Source organism: Ambystoma mexicanum, chromosome 1q, assembly GCF_040938575.1.
Source record: "Ambystoma mexicanum isolate Mex_15411 chromosome 1q, UKY_AmexF1_1, whole genome shotgun sequence".
NCBI classification, from domain to species: Eukaryota; Metazoa; Chordata; class Amphibia; order Caudata; family Ambystomatidae; genus Ambystoma; species Ambystoma mexicanum.
Window position 1 is genome coordinate 726,130,619 of NC_090922.1, and position 26,645 is coordinate 726,157,263.

Consider the following 26,645-nt stretch of genomic DNA (forward strand, 5'->3'; position numbering starts at 1 on the left):
GATCTGAGGGAAGCATACTCCTCCCTCAGGGCATCCATGTGCGCCTCTGCGTGAGCAGCAATTGCTTGACGCAGAGACGACATTTCAGCCTGGCGTGCCCTGTCTGAGGCCGCCATGCCCAGCCTGAGCGAGCGGGACATGGACCGTGCCGCCTGCTGCTGGAGAAGCACCTGCCTAGCAGGGGGGAGCACAGATCGGGCCACACGCTGCATGCTCTCAGCAATGTTCTCCATTGCTGCCCCCTGCCGTTCTGAATTGGCAGTCATGTCTTGCTCCCACTCAGTATACAGCGGTTGCGCGCGGCGACCGCGTTGCCGGGCTTGACCTCTGCGGGACCCAAGGACCGGGGGTCCTCGCTGTGTTGGCACCGCCTGCGGCTGCACGACTACATGCCCCCGTCGACGTGATGTCCCAGGCACATCAGTGACTGGTGTGGAGGGTGACCCTTCGTCCCGATCCACCACGGGCGGAGGAACCAAGAATGTCTGATCCCTCAGTGCAGGTTTCGCAGACAGAGGAGTGTCCACATCAGAATCACTCACCCCTGACACATGGACTTGATGCTCATCCAACTCAACATGGACGTCAGAGTCGTCATCAAGGCTGGACTCATAGGCAGCCAGAGACAAGATGGACTGCAGCACTTGGGGGTTTTCGTGGCCTACCACCCCACGACCCCCACTAGTGCCGGGTTGATGTGGTGTTACCAACCCTGTGTCTGGCATGACAACACCATCCTCCGCCTCCATTGCGTCATCACCTGAAAAATAGAGAGAAAAAAGGTCACTACACATGTCAGAAGCACACGACACACACACAAACTGACAGCAAAGGCATCTGCAGACATGTGACACACAACATATGACCTGGCATGCATGCTGGGTCTACTTTGAATAGCTTCTGTGATCAGACCTGTTGAAAGGTGGCAGTTTCCATGGAAGTGGGTCTATGCAGTGCAGAAAATGTGTACGCCACTCACTACCTACATGTACAAGCACTCCATGGTGTGTGCCAGGAAATGTGAAGGCAGTGCAATGTCAAATTCACACATCATGTGCATTGTGCATTCAATGTGTACCATGTCTAGAAGCCAAGCACCCCTCCACCCCAGTACCAAAGCAGGGATGCCTAGCATGGTATTAAAAGGCTGACCATACACCTGTGTATTGACAGGCAGTGTTGACTGGCATCAACAGCTTAATGTGATTCAAATTACAACACTGCAAATGATGCTGGGACAGTGGGCAGGACACATGATGAAAACTCCGGAGGCTGCCCACGTGTGAAGAAGACACAACAAGAGTTGGACAGAGTCATTGGCCATTGAACAGGCTGAGGCCTGTGAGCCACACAGATTGTCAGAGCCTAAACATGTGTGCAATGCAGGACTGAGCCACAGTTGACATGGGGAGGCCGATGAGATGGCAGGCAAAGTATGTAACCAAGGACTCATATTACAGTGATCATCCAGTCAAGGACACATAGGGGCATGCGTGCAATGCACATGGAGCATGAATGGGCACAGTACAAGTGAGATACCCTGCATCGAGTACTAAGGCTGTACCACACGGCATATGTCTGGCAGTTTCTACGCTGGAAGTTAGTTAGTTTCTACACAGGACACATGAACAAGAAACTACACATTGGCAAGATTGAAGCAGACCAGTGCAAAGGTGGAACTGGGGTGCAGAGTGGCGGAGGAGGGGCAAGGGAGCATGCCCACATGGAGTCCCGCATGCAGGCAGAGGAGACATGCATGACGGAAGCATTGCATTACTTACACATCAGAACCATGTACACGTCACATGTAGCAGCAATCATGCACAACACATCACACAAGTGAAACACACACTTCCTCAACAAACACGCATCAACACTCACTGGACTGGGCATCAAAGTCCAGCATCTCTCCCACTCCTTCGACCAATTCAGGTGGTATGAACTCCGCAACGAGAGCCTCATGCGGAGTGAGTTCTTCCTCCTCTGGTGCAGGCCCACCGCCAGTCACCAGAGTCAAGTTGTAATTTGAGGCACGCTTAGCCTTAGTGCTGCGCTTGATGTCATTCCAACGCTTTTTGCACTCCTGCGCCGTGCGCACCTCATGGCCGAATGAACTGACATGTTCCGCAACATGCTTCCAGTGGGTGTCACGTTGGGCAGCCGTAGTCTGACTATTGGCACCCACTAGCATGTCACGGCTGTGGCCCCGCACGTAGTCCACGAGGAAGTCCAGTTCCTGCTTACAGAAAGGCTTCTTCATCGACGTGCAGGAGGTCGTGGCTGTGTGTCTGGTCCCAGCCTGTGCTGCAGGTGCAACCTTCCTCCTCTTGGACTGTGGCGCAGACCCTGGCTGGCTAATGCCGCCCTGACCAGTATGGCCAGTGGGTTCGGTGGATTGAGCCACGGGAGTGGCAGGTGGAGGGATGACCAAAGGCCTGACTTGTGTCAGTGGCAGCTGGGTGCCCACTAATGGACCCTGCGCAGCAACATCAGCTGTGGCAGGGTCATTGACCGCAACGGTCCTGGTTGGCAGACTCACAACCGGGGTGCTGTTGGGTGCATCTGCCCCTGCACTTGCCAACACCCGGCTGTTCGGGGCATCAGATGACATGACTGCCCCAGGGACACGTGTCTTGGTCTGAGCAGCCCAGCCTGCCCCTTTGGTTTCCCCCCTGGCCTGTTGGAGATCTACCAAGGGCTCTTCAAGTGCCAACGCAGCCTGCACTGGCAGACCCTGAGCCTGGGTGGCGGTGTCCACAGCTGCACCTGCAGCTACCACTACCCTTGAGCCCGTGGCAGTCGATGGAACGGACTGCCGGGTCGTACGGGTGCCAGTGCCAGATGCAGGAGCTGCATCCCCCGTAACCACAGGGGGTGGTGGCATGGCTGCACCGACACATGGCACAACATTGTGCTCAAGTGGCGCACCCCTGCCTCTTCCCCCTCTGTGGCTGCCCTGGACACCCTGGAGTCCCCCTACTCCCTGGTCACCACGGCCACGTCCCCGACCACGCCCGCCACGAGGAGGACGCCCAGCTGAGGCGCCCCTCACCTTTGGTGCCCTCCCAACCATGGCACAGATGTAGTAGTGCTGGCACAGATGGATTGGTGCCAATGCGAGGTGTACACCACAATTGACCTGGGCAATTGGGGTGAAGGGGGTGGGAAGCAAGATGTTAGCAGCCCCCCTGCACCTGCAAGGCTGTATGTGACCCCGGTGATGTGGTGACGGGTCACGCAACGCTCAGGCACCCCAAAACTGCAATAAAACCGTGCACATAACCCTGCAGCCTACGTGCGTGGATTCAACCTCCCGCAGTACGCGGTGGCACCCAGTAACATGAATAACGCGTACGCGTGGGACACGCAGGCTACTATGACATCGAAAATGGACGATACACAGGGGCACCCGCAGTGGGAAAAAGAGCGTGTGCGACTCACCGTCTGACTAGCGCGATGCAGAAAAACACGCGTAGCCAATACCCCCGCCAAAAGAAGAGATACGTCCTTGATAGCTGTGAAGTTGTGATGGCGCGCGAAACAACAGGAAGCAGCAACACACGTCAGTCTCCACGAAAGGCACGTACAGCGAACTGCTGGGCCCGCTCACCTTTAACCCGTGCTGAGGGAAACGCACGCGCGTGTCACGTCACTTACGCGCATGGGCCCTTTCCTCGTATTACACGCGGACGTGCAGTTTTCCACGCGCGCTTACGCGCATGGGCCCTTTGCTCGTATTGCACGCGGACGTGCAGTTTTCCACGCGCGCTTACGCGCATGGGCCCTTTCCTCGTATTTCATGCGGATGTGCAGTTTTTCACACGTGCTTACGCGCCTGGGCCCTTTCCTCATATTGCACGCGAACATGCAGTTTTTCACGCGCGCTTAAATGCCTATGCACGTCTGTACACGTCACGTCACAGGGGCGCTTGCGCTTGAGGGGCCTTCTGTCCAATGAAAATGCGTATGCGTGCAGACGCGCTTACGCGCTAAGGGCCTTTCCTTGAATTACACGCTGACGTGCAGATTTTTCACGTGCCAAATCACTCCGTATCAAGCTGGCCACACGTAAGCACACGGAAGACCACGCTCCTGCCCAGAAGGCCGAACTACTGCCCCCCAGAGCCCCGAGCACGCTCCCACCTGCCATCTGCTGCTGCCTGACTGCCTGCTGCCCACGTGCCCTGCCATTTGCTGCCTGCACATCAGCCAGGGGTGCTGTTGCTGTGACCACCCCTGCTGGAACCGAAGATTCCTGACTGGGATTCCATCGCTCCACAGCCCAGCCCCAGGACCCAGTTGCCCACCCACTCCTGCCTCTGGGGTTGTCATGTCGGGGCAAACACCATCTGAGACCACTGACAACCCCCGGCCAGAGAGGCAGAGGGGCACCAGCTACAGTGCCACCGAAGTTGGTGTCCTGGTGGAGCAAGTCCTGGGGCAGTATGATGCCCTCTTCGGAAGTTCCCGCGCCGACAAGGAAGGACGGACTCGGATCTGGACTGACATCGTGACTGCCATCAACGCGGAGGGGGTGGCAGTCCGCGACTTACAACATGTCAAGAAGCGCTGGGAGGACTTCAGGTCCAGGACCCTGAACAAGGCCCGGCGCCTCTTGAAGGCAGCGGATGCCAAGGGGCGCCGGGGCCACTTGTCGGAAGAACAGATGAGGGTCCTGGAACGCATATCCCCAGCGCTCCACGTCCAGGTCCTTGAGAGGCAGACCCGTCTGGAGCCGAGCGGTAAGTGTACATGCATCCTGATTGTGAGCAGTGCGTGTGGTGATTTTTCAGTAGTGTGCAGGTTGCACATCTGTTTGTGTGGGGTCGAGTATGGGTGGGGGTGTACAGGGCCGTGGGGCTAACACATGCGATTGCTGGAATGTGTGAGACATGGATGGTGCTTGTGTGTGTAGGCTTGCATGCCAAATGCAGTTGTGTGGGCACACATGTTTGGATGAATGTGTATGTAATTAGACATGTCCGTGATGTCACGCATGTATGTTGTTTTCGGCTGCATGTATCAGCACTGTGTACATGTGCATGTGTGTGCATTTGACAACAGTGATGCAACATGGATGCATGTGACAGCGGTATGTGGAAGCCTGATTGGCAGATGTGACATGGATGCCCGTCTGAACACTGCGACACTTGGCAGGGGTGTACAGATGCATGCAAGTGTGGTGGTGTGTATACATGTGTGGTGCACTTCCTGTGTTGCATGTGATGTCTGGCTCACCTTTGCCTGCTCATGCTGTTGTATGTGTATGGATGGTGCTGGCAGTTGTGATATGGCTGTGGTATGGCTCATGTGTGCGAGTTGAAATGACATGTGTGTTGGGGATTCTGATGACATGTCTGAGGTTTGCCAATGCCACTCATGTACAACTGCTATGTTTGTATGTGTCCATTGTACAGTGCCCTGATGCCTGTGTTTTGTTTCTCCCTGTCTGCAGCGTCAACTGATGAAGAGGGCGGAGAAGGTGCTGTGGAGCACAGAGGCGGGGATCCCACCGCCAGCTGGAGACGCAAGGCCCGGCTCCCCTCCCATGTTGTCATCTCATCGGGGAGTGAGGAGTCCGGTGCCGCGTCCCAGGCCGCAGCTGCCGGGGGGAGGTCCAAGAGGCAGAGGTTGGAGTTGGACTCCTCGGCAGCAGAAGGGGCAGCTGGAACCCCACAGGGCCCAACAGGGGAAGATGGCACAGAGTCATCCAGGTTGGTGGAGGGTTTGGTGGAGGAGGAGGCCGTGCAAGCACCAGAGACGGGGTCTGGAGTTGGGGATCCCACTGGTGCTAGTGGTGCAGTGCAGGACCAGGGACAGGAGGCAGCACAGGCCGCCGCGGAGGTGCCTGTGTGCAATCCTGTCCCTGATCCTGTCCCTGCATCATCTTGCACCAGCAGGGATGCCTACGTCCAGACCCGTTTTCAGGCAGGGGATGAGCTCACGTCAACTGGCCTTCCTCTGCTTGCGGACGTGGCTATCCGGGTCCGGGTTGAGCCTGTCCAGACTGGTGTGGCGTTGCGTCAACGGGCCATGCGAGGTGACCTGCAGTCTTTTCATGAGGAGACTGCACGTCATCTCGAATGGCTCGTTGACCACGTCAGCCTGCTGGGACAGGTCACCCAGGCTGGATTCCTCCGTATGAAGGGGCTTGCTACGACCCCATCCTCAACTGGACCCCCTACACGCCAGTCGTCCTCCGTGCCATCTTCCCACCCATCAGTCACCTGGGTGCCCTGTGGAGCTGTCTCTGATGGTGCGGCCAGCCTGGTGGAGGAGGCATCCCTGCCACAGTCGGGAGTCGGACGTCCAGCAGGGGTGGCCACATCTACGACTGCTCCCCAGCCGGTGGAGAATGTGTAGGCAGCAGGAGGCAGTGCACGGGCAGAGGCACAGCAGCAGCAGCAACGTGGTGGGAGCCATGAAGGCTCGGGGCCTTCAACATCGGAGGGGCAGGCATCGGCCGGAGGGCAGGAGGACCCAGGACAGAGAGTGTCTTCCGTGTGGCAGTGGTTGGGCCACGCCATAGATGCGGAGCGGCAGCGGGCGGAAGAGGCACGGCTCACAATGGTCAGGGCGGAGAACTCCATGCGGAGGGCCCTGAGGCGGGCCGAGTGCCTCGAGGCAATCCGCAGGGGTTTGGAGGTGGACACGGCGACGGCCCTGCGGACCCTCGGGGCCATGGAGGAGGACCGCCTCCGGGACATTGAGCAGGAGTTCGATGATGCCCTGGCCCGGGACATCCACAAGTGAGCCGTGAAACTAGCCCGCTGCCCTTGTACATAGTTATGTAGGTAGTGTTAGGTTTCATTTTTGTTTTGATTTTATTTGGACCTTTCGGACATTGGCCACATTTTTGTATATAGTTTATTTTATTAGTTAGTGTAGTTAGATAGGTTTCCTTTCTTTTTTTGTGATAATGGACCCTGGCTTGTTCCCATGTACATAGTTCACTGTTGGATTGTATTTTTTTTTCACATTTTAACCATGGAGCAATGGCTTTCTTTTTTATTTCCCATTGGATTTTGTTTTGTGGACATTGACTTTGGACACCATTACTTTGGAATTTTATTTTTGGTTTCGCTTTTTTTCACGGACATGCTTCTTTTAATTTTTTTACATTCACATTTCTGTTTCTTCATTTTTGATTCTATTTATGTTTCCTTTAATACATATTTTTTTGTTGAACTTCAATGTGTGGTATCGCATTGGTTTCATGCATTTCATGATATGGGTTTTGAGATTCACTGACACCCATTGGGTGTATGTGAGGGAAATGTGTTTGTTTTGGAACTTGCAATTGGTGTTCTGTGATGTAATTGCAAATTATGAGTGGGTGGATGCAATACTCGGGTGGGTGTTTTGCATTTGGAGGCTGACCATAGGGACCAGGGATCTAGATTGTGATGACATGTTAGATGGGGAACATGAGTTGCACATGGGTGGGGGCCTGCTGGCAGGTGCCCCACAGTGCTGGGGGGTGGGGGTGGTGGGGAACATGAGTTGGACATGGGTGGGGGCCTGCTGGCAGGTGCCCCACAGTGCTGGGGGGTGGGGGTGGTGGGAACATGAGTTGGACATGGGTGGGGGCCTGCTGGCAGGTGCCCCACAGTGCTGGGGGGGTGGGGGTGGTGGGAGACATGGGTGGGGGCCTGGTGGAGGCTGCCCCTGGTGGCTGGGGGGTGGGGGTGGTGGGAGACATGGGTGGGGGCCTGGTGGAGGCTGCCCCTGGTGGCTGGGGGGTGGGGGTGGTGGGAGACATGGGTGGGGGCCTGGTGGAGGGTGCCCCTGCACTGCTGGGGGGTGGGGGTGGTGGGAGACATGGGTGGGGGCCTGGTGTAGGGTGCCCCTGCACTGCTGGGGGGGTGGGGGTGGTGGGAGAAATGGGTGGGGGCCTGGTAGAGGCTGCCCCTGGAGGCTGGGGGGTGGGGGTGGTGGGAGACATGGGTGGGGGCCTGGTGGAGGCTGCCCCTGCACTGCCTGGGGGGGTGGGGGTGGTGGGAGACATGGGTGGGGGCCTGGTGGAGGCTGCCCCTGGTGGCTGGGGGGTGGGGGTGGTGGGAGACATGTGTGGGGGCCTGGTGCAGGCTGCCCCTGCACTGCTGGGGGGGTGTGGGTGGTGGGAGACATGTGTGGGGGCCTGGTGGAGGATGCCCCTGGTGGCTGGGGGGTGGGGGTGGTGGGAGACATGGGTGGGGGCCTGGTGGAGGCTGCCCCTGCACTGCTGGGGGGGTGGGGTGGTGGGAGACATGGGTGGGGGCCTGGTGGAGGCTGCCCCTGGTGGCTGGGGGGTGGGGTGGTGGGAGACATGTGTGGGGGCCTGGTGGAGGCTGCCCCTGCACTGCTGGGGGGCTGGGGGGGTGGGAGACATGGGTGGGGGCCTGGTGGAGGCTGCCCCTGGTGGCTGGGGGGTGGGGGTGGTGGGAGACATGTGTGGGGGCCTGGTGGAGGCTGCCCCTGGTGTATGGGGGGTGGGGGTGCTGGGAGACATGGGTGGGGGCCTGCTGGCAGGTGCCCCACAGTACTAGGGGGTGGGGGTGGTGGGGAACATGAGTTGGACATGGGTGGGGGCCTGCTGGCAGGTGCCCCACAGTGTTGGGGGGTGGGGGTGGTGGGAGACATGAGTTGGACATGGGCGGGGGCCTGCTGGAAGGTGCCCCCAGTGCTGGGGGGTGGGGGTGGTGGGAGACATGGGTGGGGGGCTGGTGGAGGGTGCCCCACAGTGCTGGGGGGTGGGGGTGGTGGGAGACATGAGTTGGACATGGGTGGGGGCCTGGTGGAGGCTGCCCCTGCACTGCTGGGGGGGTGGGGGTGGTGGGAGACATGGGTGGGGGCCTGGTGGAGGCTGCCCCTGGTGGCTGGGGGTGGTGGGAGACATGGGTGGGGGCCTGGTGGAGGCTGCCCCTGGTGGCTCGGTGGAGGGGGTGGTGGGAGACATGGGTGGGGGCCAGGTGGAGGCTGCCCCTGCACTCCTGGGGGGGTGGGGGTGGTGGGAGACATGGGTGGGGGCCTGGTGGAGGCTGCAACTGGTGGCTGGGGGGTGGGGGTGGTGGGAGACATGGGTGGGGGCCTGGTGGAGGCTGCCCCTGGTGGCTGGGGGTGGGGGTGGTGGGAGACATGGGTGGGGGCCTGGTGGAGGTTGCCCCTGCACTGCTGGGGGGGTGGGGGTGGTGGGAGACATGGGTGGGGGCCTGGTGGAGGCTGCCCCTGGTGGCTGGGGGGTGGGGGTGGTGGGAGATATGGGTGGGGGCCTGCTGGCAGGTGCCCCACAGTGCTGGGGGGTGGGGTCGGTGGGGAACATGAGTTGGACATGGATGGGGGCCTGCTGGCAGGTGCCCCACAGTGCTGGGGGGTTGGGGTGGTGGGGAACATGAGTTGGACATGGGTGGGGGCCTGCTGGCAGGTGCCCCACAGTGCTGGGGGGTGGGGGTGGTGGGGAACATGAGTTGGACATGGGTGGGGGCCTGCTGGCAGGTGCCCCACAGTTCTGGGGGGTGGGGGGGGTGGGGAACATGAGTTGGACATGGGTGGGGTCCTGCTGGCAGGTGCTCCACAGTGCTGGGGGGTGGGGGTGGTGGGAGACATGGGTGGGGGCCTGGTGGAGGGTGCCCCTGCACTGCTGGGGGGTGGGGGTGGTGGGAGACATGGGTGGGGGCCTGGTGGTGGGTGCCCCTGCACTGCTGGGGGGTGGGGGTGGTGGGAGACATGGGTGGGGGCCTGGTGGAGGCTGCCCCTGGTGGCTGGGGGGTGGGGGTGGTGGGAGACATGGGTGGGGGCCTGGTGGAGGCTGCCCCTGCACTGCTGGGGGGGTGGGGGTGGTGGTCGACATGGGTGGGGGCCTGGTGGAGGCTGCTCCTGGTGGCTGGGGGGTGGGGGTGGTGGGAGACATGGGTGGGGGCCTGCTGGCAGGTGCCCCACAGTGCTGTGGGGTGGGGGTGGTGGGGAACATGAGTTGGACATGGGTGGAGGCCTGCTGGCAGGTGTCCACACAGTGCTGGGGGGTGGAGGTGGTGGGGAACATGAGTTGGACATGGGTGGGTGCCTGCTGGCAGGTGCCCCATAGTGCTGGGGGTGGGGGTGGTGGGGAACATGAGTTGGACATGGGTGGGGGCCTGCTGGCAGGTGCCCCACAGTGCTGGGGTGTGGGGGTGGTGGGGAACATGAGTTGGACATGGGTGGGGGCCTGCTGGCAGGTGCCCCACAGTGCTGGGGGGTGGGGGTGGTGGGGAACATGAGTTGGACATGGGTGGGGGCCTGCTGGCAGGTGCCCCACAGTGCTGGGGGGTGGGGGTGGTGGGGAACATGAGTTGGACATGGGTGGGGGCCTGCTGGCAGGTGCCCCACAGTGCTGGTGGGTGGGGGTGGTGGGAGACATGGGTGGGGGCCTGGTGGAGGCTGCCACTGCACTGCTAGGGGGTGGGGGGTGGGAGACATGGGTGGGGGCCTGGTGGTGGGTGCCCCTGCACTGCTGGGGTGTGGGGGTGGTGGGAAACATGGGTGGGGGCCTGGTGGAGGCTGCTCCTGGTGGCTGGGGGGTGTGGGTGCTGGGAGACATGGGTGGGGGCCTCGTGGAGGCTGCCCCTTGTGGCTGGGGGGTGGGGGTGGTGGGAGACATGGGTGGGGGCCTGCTGGCCGGTACCCCACAGTGCTGGGGGGTGGGGGTGGTGGGGAACATGAGTTGGACATGGGTGGGGGCCTGCTGGCAGGTGTCCCACCGTGCTAGGGGGTGGGGGTGGTGGGGAACATGAGTTGGACATGGGTGGGGGCCTGCTGGCAGGTGCCCCACAGTGCTGGGGGGTGGGGGTGGTGGGGAACATGAGTTGGACATGGGTGGGGGCCTGCTGGCAGGTGCCCCACAGTGCTGGTGGGTGGGGGTGGTGGGAGACATGGGTGGGGGCCTGGTGGAGGCTGCCACTGCACTGCTGGGGGGTGGGGGGTGGGAGACATGGGTGGGGGCCTGGTGGTGGGTGCCCCTGCACTGCTGGGGGGTGGGGGTGGTGGGAGACATGGGTGGGGGCCTGGTGGAGGGTGCCCCTGCACTGCTGGGGGGTGGGGGGTGGGAGACATGGGTGGGGGCCTGGTGGTGGGTGCCCCTGCACTGCTGGGGGGTGGGGGTGGTGGGAGACATGGGTGGGGGCCTTTTGGAGGGTGCCCCTGCACTGCTGGGGGGGTGGGGGTGGTGGGAGACATGGGTGGGGGCCTGGTGGTGGGTGCCCCTGCACTGCTGGGGGGGTGGGGGTGGTGGGAGACATGGGTGGGGGCCTGGTGGAGGCTGCCCCAGGTGGCGTGGGGGTGGGGTGGTGGGAGACATGGGTGGGGGCCTGGTGGAGGCTTCCCCTGCACTGCTGGGGGGTGGGGGTGGTGGGAGACATGGGTAGGGGCCTGGTGGAGGCTGCCCCTGGTGGCTGGGGGTGGTGGGAGACATGGGTGGGGGCCTGGTGGAGGCTGCCCCTGGTGGCTGGGGGGTGGGGGCGGTGGGAGACATGGGTGGGGGCCTGGTGGAGGCTGCCCCTGCACTGCTGTGGGGGTGGGGGGGTGGGAGACATGGGTGGGGGCCTGGTGGAGGCTGCCCTGGTGGCTGGGGGTGGGGGTGGTGGCAGACATGTGTGGGGGCCTGGTGGAGGCTGCCCCTGCACTGCTGTGGGGATGGGGTGGTGGGAGACATGGGTGGGGGCCTGGTGGAGGCTGCCCCTGCACTACTGGGGGGTGGCGGGGGTGGGAGACATGGGTCGGGGACTGGTGGTGGGTGCCCCTGCACTGCTGGGGGTGGGGGTGGGGGCCTGGTGGAGGGTGCCCCTGCACTGCTGGGGGGTGGGGGTGGTGGGAGACATGGGTGGGGGCCTGGTGGTGGGTGCCCCTGCACTGCTGGGGGGGTGGGGGTGGTGGGAGACATGGGTGGGGGCCTGGTGGAGGCTGCCCCAGGTGGCGTGGGGGTGGGGGTGGTGGGAGACATGGGTGGGGGCCTGGTGGAGGCTTCCCCTGCACTGCTGGGGGGGGTGGTGGGAGACATGGGTAGGGGCCTGGTGGAGGCTGCCCCTGGTGGCTGGGGGGTGGGGGTGGTGGGAGACATGGGTGGGGGCCTGGTGGAGGCTGCCCCTGGTGGCTGGGGGGTGGGGGCGGTGGGAGACATGGGTGGGGGCCTGGTGGAGGGTGCCCCTGCACTGCTGGGGGGTGGGGGGGTGGGAGACATGGGTGGGGGCCTGGTGGTGGGTGCCCCTGCACTGCTGGGGGGTGGGGGTGGTGGGAGACATGGGTGGGGGCCTTTTGGAGGGTGCCCCTGCACTGCTGGGGGGTGGGGGTGGTGGGAGACATGGGTGGGGGCCTGGTGGTGGGTGCCCCTGCACTGCTGGGGGGGTGGGGGTGGTGGGAGACATGGGTGGGGGCCTGGTGGAGGCTGCCCCAGGTGGCGTGGGGGTGGGGTGGTGGGAGACATGGGTGGGGGCCTGGTGGAGGCTTCCCCTGCACTGCTGGGGGGGTGGGGGTGGTGGGAGACATGGGTAGGGGCCTGGTGGAGGCTGCCCCTGGTGGCTGGGGGTGGTGGGAGACATGGGTGGGGGCCTGGTGGAGGCTGCCCCTGGTGGCTGGGGGGTGGGGGCGGTGGGAGACATGGGTGGGGGCCTGGTGGAGGCTGCCCCTGCACTGCTGTGGGGGTGGGGGGGTGGGAGACATGGGTGGGGGCCTGGTGGAGGCTGCCCCTGGTGGCTGGGGGGTGGGGGTGGTGGCAGACATGTGTGGGGGCCTGGTGGAGGCTGCCCCTGCACTGCTGTGGGGATGGGGTGGTGGGAGACATGGGTGGGGGCCTGGTGGAGGCTGCCCCTGCACTACTGGGGGGTGGCGGGGGTGGGAGACATGGGTCGGGGACTGGTGGTGGGTGCCCCTGCACTGCTGGGGGTGGGGGTGGGGGCCTGGTGGAGGGTGCCCCTGCACTGCTGGGGGGTGGGGGTGGTGGGAGACATGGGTGGGGGCCTGGTGGTGGGTGCCCCTGCACTGCTGGGGGGGTGGGGGTGGTGGGAGACATGGGTGGGGGCCTGGTGGAGGCTGCCCCAGGTGGCGTGGGGGTGGGGGTGGTGGGAGACATGGGTGGGGGCCTGGTGGAGGCTTCCCCTGCACTGCTGGGGGGGGTGGTGGGAGACATGGGTAGGGGCCTGGTGGAGGCTGCCCCTGGTGGCTGGGGGGTGGGGGTGGTGGGAGACATGGGTGGGGGCCTGGTGGAGGCTGCCCCTGGTGGCTGGGGGGTGGGGGCGGTGGGAGACATGGGTGGGGGCCTGGTGGAGGCTGCCCCTGCACTGCTGGGGGGGTGGGGGTGGTGGGAGACATGGGTGGGGGCCTGGTGGGGGCTGCCCCTGGTGGCTGGGGGGTGGGGGTGGTGGGAGACATGTGTGGGGGCCTGGTGGAGGCTGCCCCTGCACTGCTGTGGGGGTGGGGGTGGTGGGAGACATGGGTGGGGGCCTGGTGGAGGCTGCTCCTGGTGGCTGGGGGGTGGGGGTGGTGGGAGACATGGGTGGGGGCCTGGTGGAGGCTGCACCTGGTGGCTGGGGGGTGGGGGTGCTGGGAGACATGGGTGGGGGCCTGCTGGCAGGTGCCCCACAGTGCTGGGGGGTGGGGGCGGTGGGGAAAATGAGTTGGACATGGGTGGGGGCCTGCTGGCAGGTGCCCCACAGTGCTGGGGGGTGGGGGTGGTGGGAGACATGGGTGGGGGCCTGGTGGAGGCTGCCCCTGCACTACTGGGGGCTGGCGAGGGTGGGAGACATGGGTGGGGGACTGGTGGTGGGTGCCCCTGCACTGCTGGGGGTGGGGGTGGTGGGAGACATGGGTGGGGGCCTGGTGGAGGGTGCCCCTGCACTGCTGGGGGGTGGGGGTGGTGGGAGACATGGGTGGGGGCCTGGTGGTGGGTGCCCCTGCACTGCTGGGGGGGTGGGGGTGGTGGGAGACATGGGTGGGGGCCTGGTGGAAGCTGCCCCAGGTGGCGTGGGGGTGGGGGTGGTGGGAGACATGGGTGGGGGCCTGGTGGAGGCTTCCCCTGCACTGCTGGGGCGGGTGGTGGGAGACATGGGTAGGGGCCTGGTGGAGGCTGCCCCTGGTGGCTGGGGGTGGTGGGAGACATGGGTGGGGGCCTGGTGGAGGCTGCCCCTGGTGGCTGGGGGGTGGGGGCGGTGGGAGACATGGGTGGGGGCCTGGTGGAGGCTGCCCCTGCACTGCTGGGGGGGTGGGGGTGGTGGGAGACATGGGTGGGGGCCTGGTGGGGGCTTCCCCTGGTGGCTGGGGGGTGGGGGTGGTGGGAGACATGTGTGGGGGCCTGGTGGAGGCTGCCCCTGCACTGCTGTCGGGGTGGGGGTGGTGGGAGACATGGGTGGGGGCCTGGTGGAGGCTGCTCCTGGTGGCTGGGGGGTGGGGGTGGTGGGAGACATGGGTGGGGGCCTGGTGGAGGCTGCCCCTGGTGGCTGGGGGGTGGGGGTGCTGGGAGACATGGGTGGGGGCCTGCTGGCAAGTGCCCCACAGTGCTGGGGGGTGGGGGCGGTGGGGAACATGAGTTGGACATGGGTGGGGGCCTGCTGGCAGGTGCCCCACAGTGCTGGGGGGTGGGAGACATGAGTTGGACATGGGTGGGGGCCTGCTGGCAGGTGCCCCACAGTGCTGGGGGGTGGGGGTGGTGGGAGACATGGGTGGGGGCCTGGTGGAGGGTGCCCCACAGTGCTGGGGGGTTGGGGTGGTGGGAGACATGAGTTGGACATGGGTGCGGGCCTGCTGGCAGGTGCCCCACAGTGCTGCGGGGTGGGGGTGGTGGGAGACATGGGTGGGGGCCTGGTGGAGGGTGCCCCTGCACTGCTGGGGGGTGGGGGTGGTGGGAGACATGGGTGGGGGCCTGGTGGAGGGTGCCCCTGGTGGCTAGGACATGCGTTGGTGGGCAGTAGTGCAAGTTGACATGTGGGTTGGCTGGGGGTCATGGCCATGGTGGATGGTGTGCCTGCAGGACATGTGCAGGGTAGGCCCCTGTGGTGTGAGCCACCTGCAGGGGCCGTGGAGGGTGTAGAGGGAACACCTGGGAGGACCCACACGTGAAATTCACGTGTGGTGCTCCCCGCGCACCCCTGTAATACACGTACCCTGATGGAATCGCGTGTGGAATTTCCCACGCACCCCTGAAATGCACGTACCCAGCTCGCACGGGCCCAATCGCGTGTGGAACTTCTCGCGCACCCCTGGAATACACGTACCCTGCTGATGTCGCATGTGAAACTTCCCCCGCACCACGACATACACGTACCCTGATGTAATCGCGTGTGGAACATCCCGCGCACCCCTGAAATACACGTGCCCTGCTGATGTTGCGTGTGAAACTTCCCCCGCACCTCAAAATACATGTACAATGATGAAATTGCGTGTGGAAATTCCTGCGCACCCCTGAAATACACGTACCCTGCTGAAATCATGTGTGAGACTTGCCCCGCACCCCGAAATACACGTACCCTGCTGAAATCGCATGTGGCACTTCCCGCGCACCCCTGAGATACGCGTACCCTGCGGAAATCACGTGTGGAACTTCCTGCGCACCCCTGAAATACGCGTACCCTGCTCGCACGGGGCCAATCACGTTAGGTACTTCCCGCGCACCCCAGTGATACACGTAGCCCGCTTGCAGTGCTGGTACAGGGTTAGCGCAGCCCTTTGCGCTGGATTGGGTATATTGATGGATTTTCCCTGCGCGAGAGGTGTTCTTGGGGGCGTAACTGGCGCTGCTGCAGGGTCGCTGCGCCACTGTGCGCCACTGCTGGTTTTCGTGGCTGGAATCCATGAATACGCTGTGCGCGGAAATGGATTTTAGCGCACGCGGCTGGCGCAGGGATTCGCACGTGCACACTGTGCGCCAGCCGCGTGCGCCACTTGTGCGCTGAATTCTATGAATTACCCCCTTAGTGTCAAAATCCTGCTATTTACACCTGTGCATTCTCTGATGCATCATCCCCTACCTGACCTTCCCACACAAAATCCTTGTGATTACAGCCATTGTCCTCTCCCGTCTAGACTTTGCTAGCACCCTATACCTGGGTGCCCCTGCATCACAACTTAGAAAACTCCAACAGGTTAAACTCTATGCAGAAAGTTTCCTTCTGGATTTAGGCCCCATACAACACATCACATCCGCCCTGCATGTTCTGTACTGCTTGCCATCGGGAGACAATCCACCATCAAGACTATGTGCTTCACCCACCATGCTCTGCTCAACACAGGTCCAGAATATCTACAAATCAATTCACACACTAATGGCCTGTTAGGGAGAATTCTCTGTTTAGGCTGAATTTCCCTCCCTAGTGAGTCCCCCAGCAGCTTTGCTGGATTTCTGGGGTTTAATTTTTTCTCCTGCCAAGAGTGAGACTCTTTTACCCTCACTCCTGGACATGTTGAACTGTGTTATCTTGGACAAACCTTGTGTTGAATGGGCTATGGGGTCTTTTACTCCATGGGCCTCATGTATTTTTGTGATGTGGGTTACACAGCACCCTCTGTGCCGTGACCCAGGGGTGTCCTAGGGACTCCCCAACATAGACTCCATACCCTGGGACTGACTACTGTCTCCCAGGGCATGTAAAGTCACCAAAGACTTTGCTAGTCTTGAATCCTGAACAGAACCAGTACAAACCATCATATTGTGGACGTACTGGCTGGGGCAATTCGATTGCCCCAGGGTCTGTTAGTCGAGGGGGCACGTCTCCGTCCCCCCTGATCGAGTTTTGGCTGGTGGCAGTGGAAACTACGTTTTATATTCGACCGCGAATATTTTCCTATGGGATTTCCCATTGTTTTAGGCTAACACATTTAATTATTTATTTACGGTAGCCTTAAACATACCGCCGGTTTATATATTTATTTTTATAACTCCGGTTGGGACTTTTTGCCAAAACTTGATTCTAAAATGGCGTTGGCGTTCGCCTCTGTAACTCTGACCCAAAGTGGAGCCCTTTGTTCCACTTTTGGCGGGCTTCTCCACAGAAGCCCTCCAAAGTGGTGCCACTCTGTCTGGGGTACTTAGGAGGGGTGGAGGGGGATTTAGGCACCCTGGACTGAGTTACCTTGGTAACTCAAGTCGCACTCCGTCCTGATTGGCCCAAGTGGTGAGCCGCCCGGCTCACCACTTAGCATGTTTGAGTGACAGCTAGGCTGGGTGAATGGGGGTTTGCTGCATAAAAGCAGGGCTTTGGGGACTGGGACTTCAGAAGTCGCCACAGGACCAAGAATCCGACGAGGGAAGAGCTGAGCCGACCTGCTTCGACGACACCACCCGGTGGAGCCCTGCTGAACCGTCTCACCACTTTTCCCGACGACCGAGGAGAACTCTTAACGGAGTGGCTCCTTCCCTTGACTGGTGGGGACAACCAGTTTTCGCCTTCTTTTCGCTTCTCGAGGTATCTCGTGGCCGCCTTGCCAGTGCCAAGCACCCCGGCAACCGGAACCCCACCACTTTTACCCCAACCACGAAAGTCGGTACAACCCTTTAACCGGAGGACTCCGCGGCTGGTTTCTTCCCGGGCAGTGCAACGACCCTCTTCTTCTACTCTTCAGCGAGAACTTCTTCTTCCCTGACCGACGTCGAGCCTTGCTGCCACTGCCTGGAACAACTGCCACCGCTGGAGGACCCTTTTCGCTTAAGGTACCGTGTTCCGCCTGGCTTCCCTTGCCACCGACTGTACGGGGTAGATTTAGCCCCCGGCTTTCGAACCTGGGAGTGCCTGGAACACCCTGGCTAAACTTTCTAAGCCACTCTAACCTCTTTCTAACTCTTTGCAAGACTTTGAATCCCTAATAACAGTGTGATCTTGGGCACATTTTCGCTCCGGCTACTCTAAGAGTGGGCCCTGCCTAGTGACTTTTGCTCACCTGTGACTTTGTGCTTCTTTGAGCCTATTGCAAGTGTTCTGGACCTTAGAGTGGTGTGTTTAACCCATTTCTGCTTTTTCTCTCCCTTTCTTGGAAACTACTAGAGTGTCATCTAACGTTAAGCACTCACCTCTGTTTTAATTAAGTGGTGTTAACCTAGAGTTGTCTAGATAGGAGAAAGGATTGAATCTACTTTCGTTATAACTGTGTTTGAAGTGTTTACTATATTTTGCTAGAGTGTTTTCAACTTATATGTATTTTAAATAAATAACTATATACTTTTGAAACCAAGCTCTGGTCAGTGTTTGCTTGTGCTATTGTGTGTTGGTACATATTGTGTATACTTTGCATACTGCCTAACTCTTCTTGAGAGAAGTCTGACTGCTCAGCCACAGCTACCAGGTAAATCTGGGTGGTACAGACTGCTACCAAAGGGGTTTACTGCTCTACCTGTAGTCTTAAATCTTTTGCAGTGTTCCCCAAGGGAACTGCACAGGTTTCTGCCTAACACTGGTGGCAGCGGTGGGATTTGTATTGAGTATACATTTTATTGTGCTTTAGATACCTTAGTGCAACTAACCACAAAGCTTAGCACTGAAAAAGTAAAACCTCTAACATGTCAGTTATAGAAAGCTATAGTCAAGAGTCCCTTGCAGCCAAAACTGCTGATTGTTTAAGAGTGCTCTGTAAACATAAGGATCTCCTGACTAAGGGCAAGAAAATGGAGCTGATTGAAAGATTGTTAGCTAACCAAAGTCTGGGTGATGGTTCAGAGGAACCTACCACTCCAGCAACTGTAGATGACAGTGTTGAAATTAACATGGAGCAAAATGTTGATGATTCTGAGGAAGAGTCAGAAGAGGAGGGTGAGGCTGTTGTAACTATCCCCCCTAGGCCTCTGCCTGCTCTACCTGCTGTGCCTACTGGACCTTTACCAGGTCCCACATTTAGTCCTCAGTACTTTGAACTGGAGAAAATGAAGCTAGAATTGGAGTATAAGAAACTTAATGCTCAAACTGACAAAGAACTAAGGCTAAGGGAAATGGAGCTCAAGTATGACTTAGAAATGAAGAAATTATCTGTTGAGAATGTTTCTCTCTCTGGCTCCTCTAGAAGTTCCAGTCCTAAAAGACCCCGGATGCCTAAAGAATTGGTTGGTATGTATGAGCCTAAGTTGGATGTGTTGGATTGGTTGTCTCTGTTTGAATATAATCATGGGCTCCAGAACATCACAGGAAATGACTTACTCACCTGGTTGTTCTCTAGGCTTCCCCCTGTTGCAACTGATGTGGTAATGGAGATGGGGGAGGAGGATAGGAAGGACTATGAATGTGTGAAACTAGCTTTGATAGCTAGGTTTGGGAAGACCCCTTCCCAGTATCTTAAGAGGTTTAGGAGCCTCAAAAAGCATGATGGTACCCCTTGGGCTACCTGGGTGAGTGAATGTTTGAAAAACTTAGAGGGATGGATTAAGGGTTACAAGGTGAACACTTATGAAGGTATGAAGAATTTGTTTATGTTGGAGACTATTTATGATGCCTGCTCTCCTGAGCTCAGACAACACTTGGCTGATTCCAGGGAATTAGATTCCCGGAGGCTAGCTAAGGCTGCTGACTTGTGGGTTGCCAACAGGGCCACTCACAAGGATTCTGGGGTCACTCAGAAGAAGGATGGGGAGAAACAGCCCAAAAAGGACTCCAAAGAGAATTCTAATAATTCCTATCCCAAAGAGGGCCCCAAACCACAAAATAACCAGGGTAAGCCACATGGGAAACCGAGTCAGACTACTGTACCTTCTGGCCACAAGCCAGAAGGAGGTCAGAACAAGCCACCCTTCCAGAGAGCATTTGGACAATGCTATGTCTGTCAGGGTACTGACCATATCAAAGGAGATCCCAAGTGCAAGGGTAAACCTGCAGGGATCAGCACAGTCTCCTTAGCCTTCACTCCTGAGGATGAAGTACAGATGGCTAGTGCCCACTTTGAACTCTTTGCTGAAGAACCCTTGGGTCTTCAAGCAACTGTAAACTTAGAGCCTATGGGTCTGGTTAGTCCCCAGAATAGGGTTGTGTATAACTCCCTACCTGTAAACTCTAAGGTGTATTATGTGGACAGTGTTCTTGTCAATGGCCAGGATACTCCTGCCAGGAGAGACACTGGGGCCAGCAGAACAGTAGTGGATGAAAGCTTCTTTCAACCTGAGGATGTGGCCAAAGCACCCAAAGGTCCCACTAAGATGTCTGGAGGCCCTGTCCAAATGGTTCCTATCCTACCAGCCCTCATTCAGTGTAACAACATGACAGTGAGGATCCCTGTCAGTGTTCAGACTGAGGTGCCTGGGAAGGTCCTGTTAGGGAATGACCTAAGAACTCTAGGAGTAGTGTCACATACCCCCAGGCCTCCCAGTATGGAGAAGCAGAACTTAACCAAATTGGCTAGACAGGCTACCTTGAAGGACCCTTCTAAGCCTGTGGGACCCTCTACTGAGAACCCCACTACAAGCCCTGGTGTTAGTAAGTTGACCTCTAACCCAGGCACATTGCAGGATAGTATGCTAGGAACATGGGCGCCCCAACCAAGCTCCATCATTGTTCCCCTAGTCTCAGAGTCTCTGACTCCCCCTGCTTCTGAGGAAGAGGTGGATAGACCAACTAGGCCCCTATCTGGACCTGAGAGAACTGGTAATTCTCAGTGCTGGTGGAAAACCAGAAAAGAAAAGTCTAAGGCCAAAAACCTTCAGACTGTTGGACCTTCTACTGAAGACCCCAACTCAAATCCTAATATTAGGGGGGAAACTCCTAAAATAGGTAAGGGTAGATCTAAGAGGAAGGGGAAGCAGGTACATTGCCTAACCCCAACCCCTCCAACCAAGAGGCCTAAGACCCAACCTGCTCCCACAAGAGAGGTGGTGAGGAACCTTGGAGGCCCCTCTAGATCTAAGGGAATCCTTTATAAGGACCCCTTGAAAAAGCCTAACATAGGTTCAGAAGTTGTACCAACTTCTGAGGGACTGGTCAACCAGATCCCCTATAACAAAAAGACTGATGTTCCTCAAAGGGTCTGTAGGTCCGTTAGCTTGCAAAAGAAAACCTTTGAGTTCTCCATTGAACATAGGTCAAGGTGTCACCATCAAAATGCTGATGGACTCTCTAGGATGTATATCATCGACTAGAGGTATGAGGTTCATCCAGGAGTGGATTAAATCCTCCTGTCCCTTAGTCTGGGGGGGGCGAGTGTTAGGGAGAATTCTCTGTTTAGGCTGAATTTCCCTCCCTAGTGAGTCCCCCAGCAGCTTTGCTGGATTTCTGGGGTTTAATTTTTTCTCCTGCCAAGAGTGAGACTCTTTTACCCTCACTCCTGGACATGTTGAACTGTGTTATCTTGGACAAACCTTGTGTTGAATGGGCTATGGGGTCTTTTACTCCATAGGGCCTCATGTATTTTTGTGATGTGGGTTACACAGCACCCTCTGTGCCGTGACCCAGGGGTGTCCTAGGGACTCCCCAACATAGACTCCATACCCTGGGACTGACTACTGTCTCCCAGGGCATGTAAAGTCACCAAAGACTTTGCTAGTCTTGAATCCTGAACAGAACCAGTACAAACCATCATATTGTGGACGTACTGGCTGGGGCAATTCGATTGCCCCAGGGTCTGTTAGTCGAGGGGGCACGTCTCCGTCCCCCCTGATCGAGTTTTGGCTGGTGGCAGTGGAAACTACGTTTTATATTCGACCACGAATATTTTCCTATGGGATTTCCCATTGTTTTAGGCTAACACATTTAATTATTTATTTACGGTAGCCTTAAACATACCGCCGGTTTATATATTTATTTTTATAACTCCGGTTGGGACTTTTTGCCAAAACTTGATTCTAAAATGGCGTTGGCGTTCGCCTCTGTAACTCTGACCCAAAGTGGAGCCCTTTGTTCCACTTTTGGCGGGCTTCTCCACAGAAGCCCTCCAAAGTGGTGCCACTCTGTCTGGGGTACTTAGGAGGGGTGGAGGGGGATTTAGGCACCCTGGACTGAGTTACCTTGGTAACTCAAGTCGCACTCCGTCCTGATTGGCCCAAGTGGTGAGCCGCCCGGCTCACCACTTAGCATGTTTGAGTGACAGCTAGGCTGGGTGAATGGGGGTTTGCTGCATAAAAGCAGGGCTTTGGGGACTGGGACTTCAGAAGTCGCCACAGGACCAAGAATCCGACGAGGGAAGAGCTGAGCCGACCTGCTTCGACGACACCACCCGGTGGAGCCCTGCTGAACCGTCTCACCACTTTTCCCGACGACCGAGGAGAACTCTTAACGGAGTGGCTCCTTCCCTTGACTGGTGGGGACAACCAGTTTTCGCCTTCTTTTCGCTTCTCGAGGTATCTCGTGGCCACCTTGCCAGTGCCAAGCACCCCGGCAACCGGAACCCCACCACTTTTACCCCAACCACGAAAGTCGGTACAACCCTTTAACCGGAGGACTCCGCGGCTGGTTTCTTCCCGGGCAGTGCAACGACCCTCTTCTTCTACTCTTCAGCGAGAACTTCTTCTTCCCTGACCGACGTCGAGCCTTGCTGCCACTGCCTGGAACAACTGCCACCGCTGGAGGACCCTTTTCGCTTAAGGTACCGTGTTCCGCCTGGCTTCCCTTGCCACCGACTGTACGGGGTAGATTTAGCCCCCGGCTTTCGAACCTGGGAGTGCCTGGAACACCCTGGCTAAACTTTCTAAGCCACTCTAACCTCTTTCTAACTCTTTGCAAGACTTTGAATCCCTAATAACAGTGTGATCTTGGGCACATTTTCGCTCCGGCTACTCTAAGAGTGGGCCCTGCCTAGTGACTTTTGCTCACCTGTGACTTTGTGCTTCTTTGAGCCTATTGCAAGTGTTCTGGACCTTAGAGTGGTGTGTTTAACCCATTTCTGCTTTTTCTCTCCCTTTCTTGGAAACTACTAGAGTGTCATCTAACGTTAAGCACTCACCTCTGTTTTAATTAAGTGGTGTTAACCTAGAGTTGTCTAGATAGGAGAAAGGATTGAATCTACTTTCGTTATAACTGTGTTTGAAGTGTTTACTATATTTTGCTAGAGTGTTTTCAACTTATATGTATTTTAAATAAATAACTATATACTTTTGAAACCAAGCTCTGGTCAGTGTTTGCTTGTGCTATTGTGTGTTGGTACATATTGTGTATACTTTGCATACTGCCTAACTCTTCTTGAGAGAAGTCTGACTGCTCAGCCACAGCTACCAGGTAAATCTGGGTGGTACAGACTGCTACCAAAGGGGTTTACTGCTCTACCTGTAGTCTTAAATCTTTTGCAGTGTTCCCCAAGGGAACTGCACAGGTTTCTGCCTAACATGGCCCACCAGAAAACTGAGATCAGGCACAGCTCTCCTCCTTGTCATGCTAAATCGACCAGAATAGGGGGAAGCTCCTTCTCCGTCCAACTCTCACAATCTTGAACTCTTTCCATTCCAGCTTCCGCCGCATACAGGATCACATTGCCTACTGGAATGGACAAAAGACCTGGCTCTTCCCCTCTGAATCTTGACTGACTCAGTTCATCCACCTGCATAAAATGTCCCTCCCTGACAGGTTAGTGGGGTCACTGATGAGTCACTCAAGAGACAACAAGACAGCTCCCAGCACACACAGAAAGGGCTCCACATGTTTGTGTAACAACATAAAATAAGGTCTTCTCTAACCAATACTGCTGCTTAAATTTTGTGGTTTTTATCCCACAATTTACCAATATCACGTCTCCAATGTTATAGTTTTTCTATCACAGAGTAGGCCAACACATGTTTCACTCATTGTGATCTTAAGTAGTGTCATATCTGTAATGAGCTTCTTCACAGCATTCCTTGTCTATTTTCACATCGATTTTTCTTTCATTTAAGTGATTTAGCATGTTACAGTCAATTCTCTTTGTCCTCCAGTATTATCAACACTAAACACACGTTAGGCGGTCTCCTTTAGAAATCGATTTTCAATGTTTCACCAAAATTGCTAAAAACATTTCTTCCATACATTATTGTAGATTGTTTCATGAATTTGAAGCTTTTTAGTAATATGCAATGGCTCATGGCTGTATGTCTAACCGCATTGTTGTTCGATTTATTTTTGTGGTTGTTGTGGAACACAACCGACAACATATTTGCGAGGTATATCCCAGAAAAAAAGACGTTTTTTTCTTAGAGCAAGTGGTCCGAGGAACTAAAAAAGTTTCCTTTGATAAAGAGTCTTTGAGAAATAAAAGACCTTTAAGATGTTTAGCAACAATGATTTATGAAAATGGAATTTGTCAATACGCTGGTAATTTACTGGAATTATGAACATATGTGACAACCTATACAATTTTGAATATTTTTAATAAATTCAAAAAATGACATAGCAGTGTGAACTGCTTGTGCGGCTGCTGATGTTACTTCACAAGAATACTATTATTACTTGACACTTTTTAGGTGCTGATGTTAAAGTTGGATGTCTTCTTTTCTTCTATTTAATTATTGGAACATTGGTAAGTTTCTGTTTATTGGTATGTTAACATAGACCGTTTTGGGATTGCTTTGCTGGAATCAGTTTGATATATCACTGCATGTTAATTTTTCTTGGATAACAAATTTTTTTGGGGTTTACTAATATGAACAGGGCTGAATCGCTTCTTTATTTTATTGGCACAAGGTATGAGCTTTTCTATTTTATAGATAGACATGGGTCTATTGAGTTTAGAAACGTTTGGCATTAGTAAAGATAACTTACTTGGTCGATGGGATGTCCCCACTTGTTTTACTATGCCCTGTAGTTTACCACTTGAATTACTAGTGCAGCAATACTTTTTTTTAAATTTAATTAGGTATGCAATGGTAGCCTTTCTTCACTCTCAGTATTTGATTTATGTAGATGGCGATCCCTGCAGAAGAGACTTTACAACTCAAAACGCGTTGGAATAGTAGAAAACATCTTGCTGGTCATCTACACAAAGCAGTTATCTGCTGCTCTGGGAATGGATTTTCTTTGTGAAGCCAGAATTATGAACATGTGCAATGGGCTGTTATGGAACACTTTAAGGATATGATACATCTTATATTGAGAATAAAGTAAAACTGTTTTTGTGACTATCAGAGTGGTGCTTTATCCATAGGTTTGATGTTTGGGGAATTGTTTTGTTTTGTGTGCAACTACGGTCCACATTAGTTCATGATGTGGCCCTAAGAGCTATGTAATATTACTCCCCTAGTTCTTCACTAGCACTTCTTGATACTACCATTTATGCTATACTCTGCTATCACGCCCCTTGCCTATCTGCGCTACTACTACTAACTTCCTTCTCCAACCATTACCTCTCCCCTCTCTCTCCTCTCACTGCCACCCACTACTATGGCCACTACAACTACTCAATCCCACTCCCACTGGCATTGCACTACTTACAATACCACTGCCATTACGTGCAATCACTTCCACCTTCCCTCTACTCAAGCTCTGCCACTAATTTACTCATTCCTCCCACTTACACACACCCACTCCACAGAACGCTTCCTCCAACAACCTGCACACTCCTTCCACATTCTCTTCCTATAGTTTCTCAAATATCCTTTGTCCAGCTCCTGTCCTCACCCAACTAACCGACACCTAACTATCCACAAGTTACTCTTTAATAACCCTCTCCCTTCCAAGATTTTCCAACTCCCCTTAACAATATCTTCAATGGGTTAGAATGCGGTGGGCCGGGGCATGGCATGAAAGGGCTTCACAGGGTCTTCTGAGCTCTGCCTTCTTTCTATGCAGTTTTGTTGCTTTTCTAACATGGGTCACTCCATGACCCATAAAAAGCAGTACCTTTCCGTTGTTATGGCCCATCAGCAAGTCTTTTTATATACTATACACCCTGGTTCCTCCTTTATGATTGGGCACCATGAGATGCCATTTTCTCTTCTGTGTTGGTCTGGGGCTTCTCGCAACGTCCTCCTCTGGTTGGGTTGCCACCCCTTTCTATTGTGTGAGGCATAAGTCTTACTGTGTGGTTTCATCCAAGCTTCTGCTGTGCCAGAGCAGATTGCATGGCCCCACTTCTCTCATTTCCCATTGTGGTGCTGGTGCCTTCTGTTCCTTCCTGGCATCCTGCTTCAGCACTGTCTGTGCTAAAAACAAGGAGGGCCTGCACACATGCATGCAGGTACCTACAGCGCCCCCTCCCTTCCCTGACAGGGCCTATCACACAAGGTAAACCTAAACTCCTAAAATACAGAAGATGAACAAGTGGAGAAAAAGAAACAGAGAACAAAAAATTATAATAAATAATTGGTATATTCAAAGGAATCAATGAAATAAAACACTCAGGAAATTATGTATGCAAAACAACATTTAATGAATGACTAACTGATGGAGTAGAAATGAATAACTGTAATGAGGACATCAATTTTAGAATGCTATGTAATACGACATCATTTGTTTAAGAACATGATCCATGGCAATAAGAGCTCATCAATACCAGAAACCGTTGATTCAAATCGATTAGAATTACATTTTGTGATAACAAATTGACTATAAAACATGTTTCATTGGCACAATGTGTTTTTCATTCTCGCAATAAACTGCTGCAACTGAGGGTGATGTCCATCAGGAGAGGTTCAGGGGAGTACCATCCTGCAGTGGAGCTGGAGAGGGGGAGGAGAAGGAGCAGGTAGAGGAGGAGGTGATGGAGGAATAGGAGCCTATCACAGCTTCTGCCATGACAGATGAGGTTAGTCATGCCCAAGAGAAGTGCAATGGAGTGTT

At 56.3% G+C, this 26,645-nt stretch overlaps 1 long non-coding RNA gene across 1 annotated transcript in view; it reads left to right on the top strand.

Annotated features, from left to right (window-relative positions):
• Positions 1 to 24,985, top strand: part of LOC138521822 (uncharacterized) — a 145,367-nt gene extending 120,382 nt beyond the window's left edge. Inside the window, exon 3 of the long non-coding RNA XR_011283136.1 lies at positions 24,771 to 24,985. This is a non-coding gene — a long non-coding RNA (uncharacterized lncRNA). The remainder of the gene's footprint in view (positions 1 to 24,770) is intronic.
• Positions 24,986 to 26,645: the final 1,660 nt, after the last annotated feature.